Genomic DNA, 10,870 nt, shown 5'->3' with positions numbered 1-10,870 from the left:
AAGTAAATCGCTCTGCTTTACTGTTTTTTTATGTTTTTATTATCTTTTGTCCCACTGCTTTAGCAAACGGAAAAGTAAAATATACCTATACTATAGCTCACTGAATGACTAAGAAGCACTTAATAACGACAAAAAACACCCGTACAGTGTAGTTTCTTAACAATTTTTAATAATAAAGGTATTAAAACCTACAAAAAGTACTTAAATCGAATTCCGGAATTTTCGATATTGAGTGGTATCAATTCCGGAATTGTAATATCGGAAAATTTGTCCGAGATTCCGGAATTTCGAAATTCCGGAATTCCGGAATGCAAGCCCTATTCCTGGGGGTGATCTGAGCTGATTAAGCCCGGTTGCCAAGAGGTTCCCCCCAGCAGGTGGGCAGGGGAGGGGGGGTAAAAGTGCCTCCGGCGCGCCTCACTCTAAGCTTTATATCTGCATACATCTTGCAACTATATCAAGTTTGGTGTCTTTTTCGTGTAATTTGAGGATGAAGAATTCATTTCTGTGACTAAATTTTCACTCACCCATACAAAAAATTCGAGAAATTCAAAATTAAAAAAAAACTTAATTTTTTTTTTCGTAAATTCTCAAAAAAATTTAAACTATGAGGATTTGCTCTAGAAAAAAAATACCTGTGAATAGCCCAGTTATCCTACTATACAGAATAGTAAACTTGTCAATCATATTTTTTCATAACTCTGTTAAAAAAAATGTTTTGTGTCGCGCGGCGTACCTGCCTTGTAAGACCGGTATGCAGCGTTTAGGATTTTTAAGTATGTTTAGATGATTTCTGATAAGTTGTTATTCTTCTGGTTGTAGATTACATTAATAAATTACCTCTGGACGTGATATATATACAAATATAAATTAAATATATAAATAAAGATGTTGGGAAAACTTTCGCCAACAGAGTTAAGTATTATGAATGTGATAAAATTAACATTATTATTTGTATGTCTTTTCCATATTTCGGGACTATGGGGTCCCGGACCTTTGGGAGGCGTACGTGGGGACGAAGCCAACAGCGCAGAGGCCCTTTAAGGCACGTTAATCTAAAAGCAAGGGATACATGTGGTGGATACTATCCCCGAACGCACAATGTGATACATCCGGAGATGGTCCCCGCCAGGTGCAAAGACTATTGCAGTGCAGCACTTTTGTGCTGCGATGGGAACTAAAGTCATGGGCTATAGATTTGAAAGTTGGATGGACTGGATAATGGGCTATGGGAGAGACTAGCGGACACCTGCCGCGACAATCAGTCTCAAAATTGTAAATGACAGGTGGTGACTCGCCAACTCATTGAGTGGGCCCCGCAATGGCCGCACTCACAGTGCGACAACAGGGCAACACTTTGGAGTGGCTGTGAGGTTGTCGAGAGGTGAGTCTGCGGTAGCCAGATCCCGGTAATCCGTTCTGCAGGCCGCCGGTGTTATGACATTTTACACTTCCAACCTGGAGCATAGGCCCCGCTCTTGCGACTCCATTCTGGCCGGCCAATCAAGGCAAGCACAGAGGCGAGGGCCAGATGACAGGGCCCTCTGGAATAGGGGTCCGCGGTGTCGTCACTCACCGTCAGCTCGCCACAAGCTGCCCCCGCGGGACATTATTATTATTATTGTGGTGTTGTGGGCCTTTGAGTGTCGCATTGACCAACATTGATCTATTGTGACGGCCCTTTAAGTTCATTACTAATGCCCGTTGCATCCAGAAAGTTCCAGATTCTTTGGGCCGTAATGTTTTGTACCTCATAGGGTTGCACTACGTGTCGCCCTAGGTAGGTACTTCTTTTTGACATTAGTAGTCCACAAGAACAGAGAATGTGCATTGCAGTCTCCTCTGACTCCTGACAGAACCTGCATGTCGCATCTTGTTTCTTGCCAATTTGAAACATATGTTTGTTCAACTTGCAGTGTCCAGTCAGTATTCTGGTCACCGCGCAGGTTTTGTGCCTTTTGAGTCTTAAAAGCTCCTTAGCAGTTTTGCTGTTGAACCCTTTGATCAGAGCTTTCGAGTGTTCTTGTCCTTTAACGAACTTCCACCAATCGATTGCTCTCGTTTTTTCTAAGTTGCTGAGCAAAGAATATGCATCTCGTTTTGTGCTTCCACAGAAGGGTTCTGGGCCGACCAGGGGTGTCTGCGCCCTTTCTAGCAAGTTTGTCCGCTTCTTTGTTTCCGTTAATGTCGGAGTGCCCTGGTACCCATCTAAGTGTAACTTTGTTGGAGTAAGCCAGTGCATTTAGGTTTGTTTTACAGTTCTGGACTAGTTTTGAGTTTGACTCAAGGGATTCTAGTGCCAGCGGAGCAGCCTGGCTGTCTGAGTTGATGTAGATAAGCTGGTGTCTTTCTATCCAGGTTGATCTCCGCACATTTTTTGATGGCGAAGACTTCTGCCTGGAAGATTGAGGCCAGTGTGCCCATGCTGACGCTAGCTCTGAGCTTAGATCTCTCACCATAGATCCCACATCCTACATCATTGCCTTTCTTGGAAGCATCTGTATACCAGATGTGGCTTCCCTCTTCGACGTACATTTGGTTGTTGATCCATTTGTCTCTAGGAGGTATTTTTACTGTGTACAGTTTGGTGAGATGACATTCGGCGTGCGTGTCATCAGTGGGCATGCTAAGGGCTCTATTCGCAAAAACCCAGGCCTTTAGATTGGTTAATGCCTGAGACTGGTTAATGCATTTTGGCCTGTTTAGCGTGCATATTCTGTAGACGCACTGCTTGGCCTCCTTTTGCACCTGCAAGTGGAGTGGTATGATATCCAGCAGTGCATCTAGGGCCGCTCCCGGTGTCGAGGAGTAGGCGCCTGTTACTGTTAAACAAGCCGTGCGTTGCAGGCTGTTTAGAGTGTCTATTGCTGTCTTTTGGCTGGTTTTGTTACACCAGACTGCGGAGGCGTAGGTGATAATTGGCCTCACTACCGCTGTGTATAACCACATAGCAATTTGGATCTTAGGCCCCATCTTGCTCCTGCCATTCGACAGCATGACCACATGGCCATTATCGCTTTTTGTATAATGTTTCTCAGGTGAGGGTTCCAAGTTAACTTTGGTCAAAGGTGACTCCTAGATACTTGACCTCTGCCGAGAACGCTATTATTTGTCCATTAAGTCTTGGTTTTGTGAGTTTATCGAGCTTCCGTTTCCTTGTGAATGGTTAAATGGCTATTACAGTCTTGCTCGGATTAATGGACAAGTCATTTTCTCTACACCATTTGAATATTGTGTTTAGAGCTCCTTGCATTAGGTTGGATATTGTGTTGAGGCAAGGGCCTTTGACGATGACTACAAGGTCGTCGACATATCCTTGTGTATCAAAGTCTTGGCCTGACATGATTGCAAGAAGTTGGTCCACTGCTAGGGTCCATAATAGTGGGGATAAAACGCCTCCTTGTAGGCACCCTTTAGTGGTATAAAATTCATGCTCTATATATAGTATTGATGGTCAGAGTGGCTACTCTGTTCGAGAGCATGCTATGTACCCATCTGGTGGTTTCGTCTACTCCCTTTGATTTCATACCATTGAGTATAGTCTCTGTGGACGTATTGTTGAAAGCACCTTCAACATCAAGGAACGCACATAGAGCGGTTTGCTTTTCCTCTAGGGTTTTCTGCACCTTGTCAACCTGGTTGAAAATTATTTCGGCGACACGGCGGTTTTCAGTTGTGTCGCATGTTCCGGTGTAGGATTTGGTCTATGTTTGGGGACAGATTATAGCCCCTCAGCAACAGCCACCATGCCCTGCTGACTGGGGCTGGTCCAAACAACATGGTTATTGGGAGCCCATATGGACAAGCCTACCTGCGGCGGCTGCTGCTTGTTTAGAGCTTATTCGTTGCCGCTGCAAACCAAAATGCGCAAGGAGGTGCAACTGCGTTAAATAAAACCTAAAATGCACAGTCCCATGGGCATGTAATGGCAATTACGAACAATATATATCTTATTTTAACCCGCATTTTTTGTCAAACATCTCCTATGTTAATTTTATCACATTTATAATACTTAACTCTATTAGCGAAAGTTTTCCCAATATCTTTATTTATATATTAAATTTATATTTGTATATATATCACGTCCAGAAGTAATTTATTACTGTAATCTACCACCAGAAGAATAACAACTTATCAGAAATCATCTAAACATACTTACAAATCCTAAACGTTGCATACCACTCTTACAATGCAGGTACGCCGCGCGACACAAAACATTTTTTTTTTAACAGAGTTATGAAAAAAAATGTGTGACAAGTTTATTGTTCTGTATAGTAGGAGAACTGGGCTATTCACATGTATTTTTTTTCTAGAGCAAATCCTCATAGTATACACTTTGTAGAGGATTTTCGAAAAAAAAAATCTAAAGATTTTTTTTGAATTTTGAATTTTTCGAATTTTTTGTATGGGTGAGTGAAAATTTAGTCACAAAAATGAATTCTTCATCCTCGAATTATACGAAAATGATACCAAACTTGATATAGTTGCGAGATGTATGCAGATATAAAGCTTAGAGTGAGGCGCGCCGGAGGCACTTTTGGTCTTTATACTTAATTTTTGTATCGCAAGTGTGATGAAAAACATTGTGTGTAACTCGGGGCGTAATAATATTGCAAACTCGAGTCTATAAATCTGAAACTTACTCTCGTTTGCAATATTCAACTTACGGCCCATGTTGCACAATGTACTATTGTAATTGTGCATACGAGTGTTTCATAGGGGTGTCTAGACTAGCTTTAGGTATATAGAGAAAGGGAAATAAAAGCAATGACAATCAATAAATAATACAAGTTTATTGTTGTACAGAGTATGGCGCCCGCAGTGGCAGAAACATGTACAATCCAATGCGAAATTACAACTTAATCCATACATTAATTAATTAAATTAATTAGAAATTTGGAGCAGTCTCAACGAGGTGGGAGCGATCGCTCGACAGATTGTAACGGACAGACAGACATACACAATACTAATATGTACAGAGGATATTGTATCCACGAATTTATTTGACTGGACTATCCTAATGTTATCTGCCATTCTGATCGATAGACGGCGTGTTTTTAAAAGAACGACATCTCTTGGTAGGAAGAAACTGCTGATGCCATATCTTTTTGTTCATGGACTTGTTTCATAAAGGACTTAAAATTGTAACATGTAATACAATCGGAAACGTTCCAGCGTTCTTATATAGGTAAACACGCAATCTTAGATTGGCGATTAACATTTATACAATTTTTTTTTGTTAAGTATATCCCTAGGTACTTCGTTGAAGTCCAATTACAATCCGTTAAATGAAGTTAAAAACATAAGAAAATAAATACAATTTCAAGACAATAAATCATACAAAATCAGTCTAATAGTTTCTCTTAAGAACTAAGATGGAGTTATGGCTTTTGGTCTGTTACTGTCTACCGACTCTACCACGGTGTATCGCCATTGCCTTCAGGCAGACATATTTGCGAGAATGTTTGCCTTTAACCTTTTCGACGCCGTGTAAAACACAAAAGCTGTCACTCGGACGCCACGTCACCGAAGTGTCAAAACTGAAATTGAACTTTATGCATATGCACGTAGGTCTATGTTGCTCTGTGGTCTGTGACCGATTAGTCGGTCTTTGGCGTTGAACCTGCGGTGCGGATATATCAGTCATTGGCGTCCAAAAGGTTAATGATGTGAGAGTTAGGACGCACGAGGCACAAAGTATTTCATAGATTGACCTGCTACTTCCTACCTCTACCGCATGCGCATGATTTTGATTATGAGCAATAAAATAGGGTATTTGACTGCATGTATTTAAAATAAATTATTTTACACCATGCATGAAATAAAGCACCAGAAGATTAGTAGAGAACCGTAGACAGCAGTTATTTTTAGACACAATTTCTATTTTAAAACCCGTATAAAACTATAAAGTGTGGGTAATTTGATTGTGACGTCACATGCTAATAGTGTGTCATACAAACTCCATAGTAAATCCTTTAGACAGTTCGAAAAAAGAAACTGATTTGACTAGTAGTCAAATACCCTATTATGCGCGTGCGATAGAGATAGAAAGAGGCAAGTCAAAGTACGAATTCTTCGTACTTATGGCCTCCTTACTTTACTTAGTTCTTGGCCCTTTTTGTAGAGACTCGTAGGTTTGGGACCTGAGGGCTTACCGCGAGCCACGTTCGACGTGTTGCCTCCCTGTCGCACTTGTAAATTCGTACGTAAGTGTGACAGGGAGGCAACACGTCGAACGTGGTTGGCGGTAGGCCCTCTGTGTTGTAACTTGTAACGCCTCTCGGAGAGTGTCGGCGACAGACACAGACGTTAATTATTTAAAATAAATCATTCGAGTGAAGACTTTTATGGAAGAAGTGCGGAAGATTCGTTGGATTATGAAAAGCGGCAACCTTCATCACAAAAACCTAGAAAACGATTTCTTAGTATTTATCAGGTTATAATTATTTAGATTCAAACTCCGCTTTTTGCGTTTTATCTCGGTAAGAGTATCAAATTTATCTCGTCGTTTTTTTTATTTAAAAGGTTAGAACGTGGACACAATTTTTAAAGACAATTTTAGGCCGCTTCATTTTATATAATTTAGCAAAACCATTTTCATCACCTCTGCGTCCAAATATAAGCTACAGGTTGCCGCCTTCACCGGTAAGACCCTATTTTCAATTACTAGCAATTCCTTGTCTAAAGTATTACAATAAGAATGTAATTACAATAAATTTACGAAATAAGGTATATTTACAATGGATAATACGCTTCATACAAATCATATTCAGTTATGTTTGTCAAATATTAAGTCCCACATAATATCTCGAGCTAGGTGTTCAAACTGAATTGCACATTCTCTTATTTTCTTACAGTTGAGCTCAGCGGCGGTAGCACGGTCGCATTTTTATCGCTTGTCAGCATGCCTGTCACGTTCTAACAAGTATGTAAGTGCGAAAATGACGGGCATAGTGACAGGCGATAAAAATGGAACCATGCTGCGCCCGCAGGGTGCCTAGCCAAGATAACAATCGTTGGCAGAAAGCGAAACGTAAATAAGGCTAACTAACATTAAATGTTATGGAAATTTTCCATAACGCTAATCATTTCCATACATTATTCACCTTTATCTTAGCATTACGTCTCGTTTTCAGGGCTACCCAGGTCGCCCAGATTATTTTGAACTAGTTCTGCTGAAAACGTTATATCCACAACCAAGTTCCATTACAAAGTAAAGGTGAAAGGTATCTATGAGGAAATATTGACAAACATAAATTTGATTTAGTACGTAGCGCAAAAATAGAGAGGGCGCTGATGTCAAAGTTTAAATTTTTGCCACAAAAAGTGCAACACTTACTGCCAATGTCTTACATCGAAAACCCAACAATATTCAAAGTAGACGAGTTTAAGCAACTCCGTTTGGAACATATATATTTACGTAGCGCCAAAATTGTTTATTGAGCGAAAAAGTTCTATATCTCTACAAAAAAACTCTCTCGGACCGTAAAAACTTCACTGGTCGCTGAACAGCGTTAGAAGATCGATTTGTGAATATTTTTATTAGTTCTAACCTTCCAACTACCTCTACAGGCAAGTAATGACTTTAACAACTCCCCTTCTTTGAATATTGTCGCGCGTATTAATATAAAATATGTACAAAATGTAAACGAGTGCAAATACAAAAATTTGATTGGTGTTAAAAGTTCAAATCGCGAGCCAAATACTCAGAAAACTTATCGAACAGCAAATTTACATATATATTATAAATCGTATCAAAATTTGTACAATGCGAGCCACCACAAGAGGAGCTTGGGAAGATTTCAATAAAATTGAAATCCTTAAAAAAATCGTCACTTTTTACTGCCTCAGATGTCATATCTTTTTGAACCTCACAGTATAATTTAAATTAAATGTTTAGCAAATTATCGGCAATATGAATGAAAGTTTGTATTTTGGGTTGAGAAATAACATCTTTTGTTTTCCTTATAGGGTTAGAAATTTAGGTAGGTATGTATAGATTTTTCCGAAGCTTTCTTGTGGCCACTAGCACACTACTTACCGCTGACATTAAGTCTATCCCTTCCTAAGTGTATTGAAATAAGAGAGATAGAATTACATCGATAAATCTGCTGTTGGAAGTACGCACACAATAAAATCGTGCACCTACGTTGTGTGCACGATTTTATTGTGTGCGTATTCTTTTTTGACGATTTTTATACCGACAGAAACTTTTTGAATACGTTATTATCGCCTAAAAGTTCTCAACTTATTTTTAATGTCATTGCCACTTGAACAGCAGAAATGCGACTTGTTCTTGTACTGACTAGTTTACAAATACAGACATAAAAATGAAATAATCTTATATTATATATTGTAAAATGTAAATAAATAAATTCGTAATAATACATGACCTACGTATCAGTACATTATCATACAATCGTTTAGAAATCCTTCTACAACTAGCCGTATTGAGAAATAAATATATAATGCGATATTACAATGGTTCAGGTATTTTAAGCACATTGTTTTGTTTAATAATATGTTAGCAATGTGCTCAGAAAAACCTAAAAGAGATCTCTAGCAGAGTCCAAGAATACAGGTACAGTCAACTACGATTATGACACGCTGAAAAATTCCTTATCGCCAGATTTACTTTCAATTCCATAAAATTCGAGTCAAAATACGTATCAATAAACTGAATAGTGCATTTATTATTGTTGTTGACTGTACAAAGACCCCATGAACTAATTAAGGCATTACTGTCATTTAAAAACATTGAGTTTCGTAAAGTTTTGTGAGTAATACTGTAAAAAGTAAACCTCATATTTATAATCACTACAATTTGATTACTTTTTAGTACTTGGTTCTAAATAGGGAATGCAATCTCGCACCAAGATTGGCGATTCGAGATCTCGCACGAAAAATATGAATCGAGATAGGGTGTTTCGAGATCTCGACCGTCACACTTTCGAGATCGAGATTTGACAAAGTAATTAAAAATGTGTTATTTTGAGCAAAAATCTCTAAGAATTCCGTTTATACTACTTATTTAGAGTACGTCATGTTTTATTTTCAAGATCAACAAATTAATCAACATTTAATAAAAAAACTACTTTTATTAAAAAAAAAAACAAATAATATGTATGTCGCTCTAATTTGCATGTAATTATGAAAAAGTAGTATTTTTTATTTTTAATTTTATAAAATTGTAATCAAAGGCTAAAATGCTCAGTTGATATTTTTGACAAGTACTCAGCAACTTACGAAGAAATGTAGGGTAAGCGAGCAAAAATCATAAATAATTGTGAATGGTACGTTAAGTTCGTCCGATTTTTCTGCACAGAGCGCGCCACAGTGCTTTTATCGTTAGCTAAGGCCGGCCGCATACAATAGCACTGTCTGGACAACATGAACATAAGATAAAAAGATTACTCAAAACAAAGTAATTCATACGGATCAATCCTTCAATCTCGTTCGAGATCTCGAAAATATTAATCAAGATCTCGACCGAGATTGCTAAAATCGAGATTCCCTGTCAACGAGATTGAATCTCGAAAATTCGTGCGAGATCTCGCGTGATCTTGAAATTGCGAGATCGAGATTGCATTCCCTAGCTTCTAAATGACAATAAGACCTTACAAAAATTACAGCTTATACGATTTGTATCTGTGTATACGAAAGCTTACCTAAACCTAACCTAATCTATATACAGTACATATATAATCACAATGTATAATACAGCACTAGTTCAAGGTTACAAAGATACCTACAGCCTCAAAATATGCTAGAAATTACTTTATCGTGTGACACCTATGTAAGGTCTTTAAATGTGGCTTTCCATCAGAGAGTCCGTATGCTTCATGTGCAATAAGGACCTATTAATCAGAATTTCTGTTGGAATTTCTGATGAAATGGACCTTATTTCACTCTCAGCATAAAGACCCTTCTGCGATGGAAAGCCACAAATGTCTAGCAAAATTATGGGCTAACGTTACAGGCAATTCTTTTAGCAGACGGAACTAAAACATTTTTGACGGTTTTGTACTGAGCGAAACAGTGGCAGTAAACATACTGTCGTCTATAATATGTATATAATTTGTAAAACAAGAAAAAACACTTGTTCGCTACCTACCTACAATGTGTAATTTGAGATCTTAAGTTTGTCCTTAGTAGTTATGTGTCAACAAAATTAAAATAATAATTACATTTTTTAACGGCAAAAACTTGTAAATTGGTTTATTTTTCTTGTGTTGTGAACAATTTTAAATGATTCGAATTACATAAGCTTTTTTTCAAGTCTAATAAAATATGAATTAAGTATTTATTAATGAAAAACTCATCAAAAATTCCGTTTTTCACATTTAGGCCTCAACTCGATGATCTAATAGTGAAAAACCTACGTGACTCTAACCGAGTAAAAAGGTATAAAATTGTCTACAAGTATAATTCGCTAGATTGTAGCATTAGACAGTCTTCCCTTGATATTGAGCACAAAGTTAGGCTTGAGACAGTGCGAGAAATCGCCTTGGACCTATTTAAGGCATAAGTACAAGGATAGTGAAAAATTCACGATTAAGTAGGCCAATATGCCAAAAGTTTTACAATCTAGCCGATAGATGGCGCTGACTTCAATTAGCTAACGCCATCTATTGACTAAAGTAAACAAGTATACAATCAATATCGTATCGTATTGAAGATTGTCACAAATTTTCTTATCTTTAAGTTAGGTTACCACATACTGAATATATTTCACGTTCATACAATGTCTAAGTCCTTGATTTTTGATAGTTTGAACACTGCCAATGAAGAAGTGTATCTCTCTCGAGTTCCGTCATATCACTTAAGTTAATTCTTGTCGAGTCGCGTCAACAGTGGACAATTGCCATTT

Source organism: Cydia splendana, chromosome 25, assembly GCF_910591565.1.
Source record: "Cydia splendana chromosome 25, ilCydSple1.2, whole genome shotgun sequence".
Classification (NCBI taxonomy): domain Eukaryota; kingdom Metazoa; phylum Arthropoda; class Insecta; order Lepidoptera; family Tortricidae; genus Cydia; species Cydia splendana.
The sequence above is the reverse complement of the archived record's forward strand: the minus strand, read 5'-3'. Positions refer to the sequence as shown.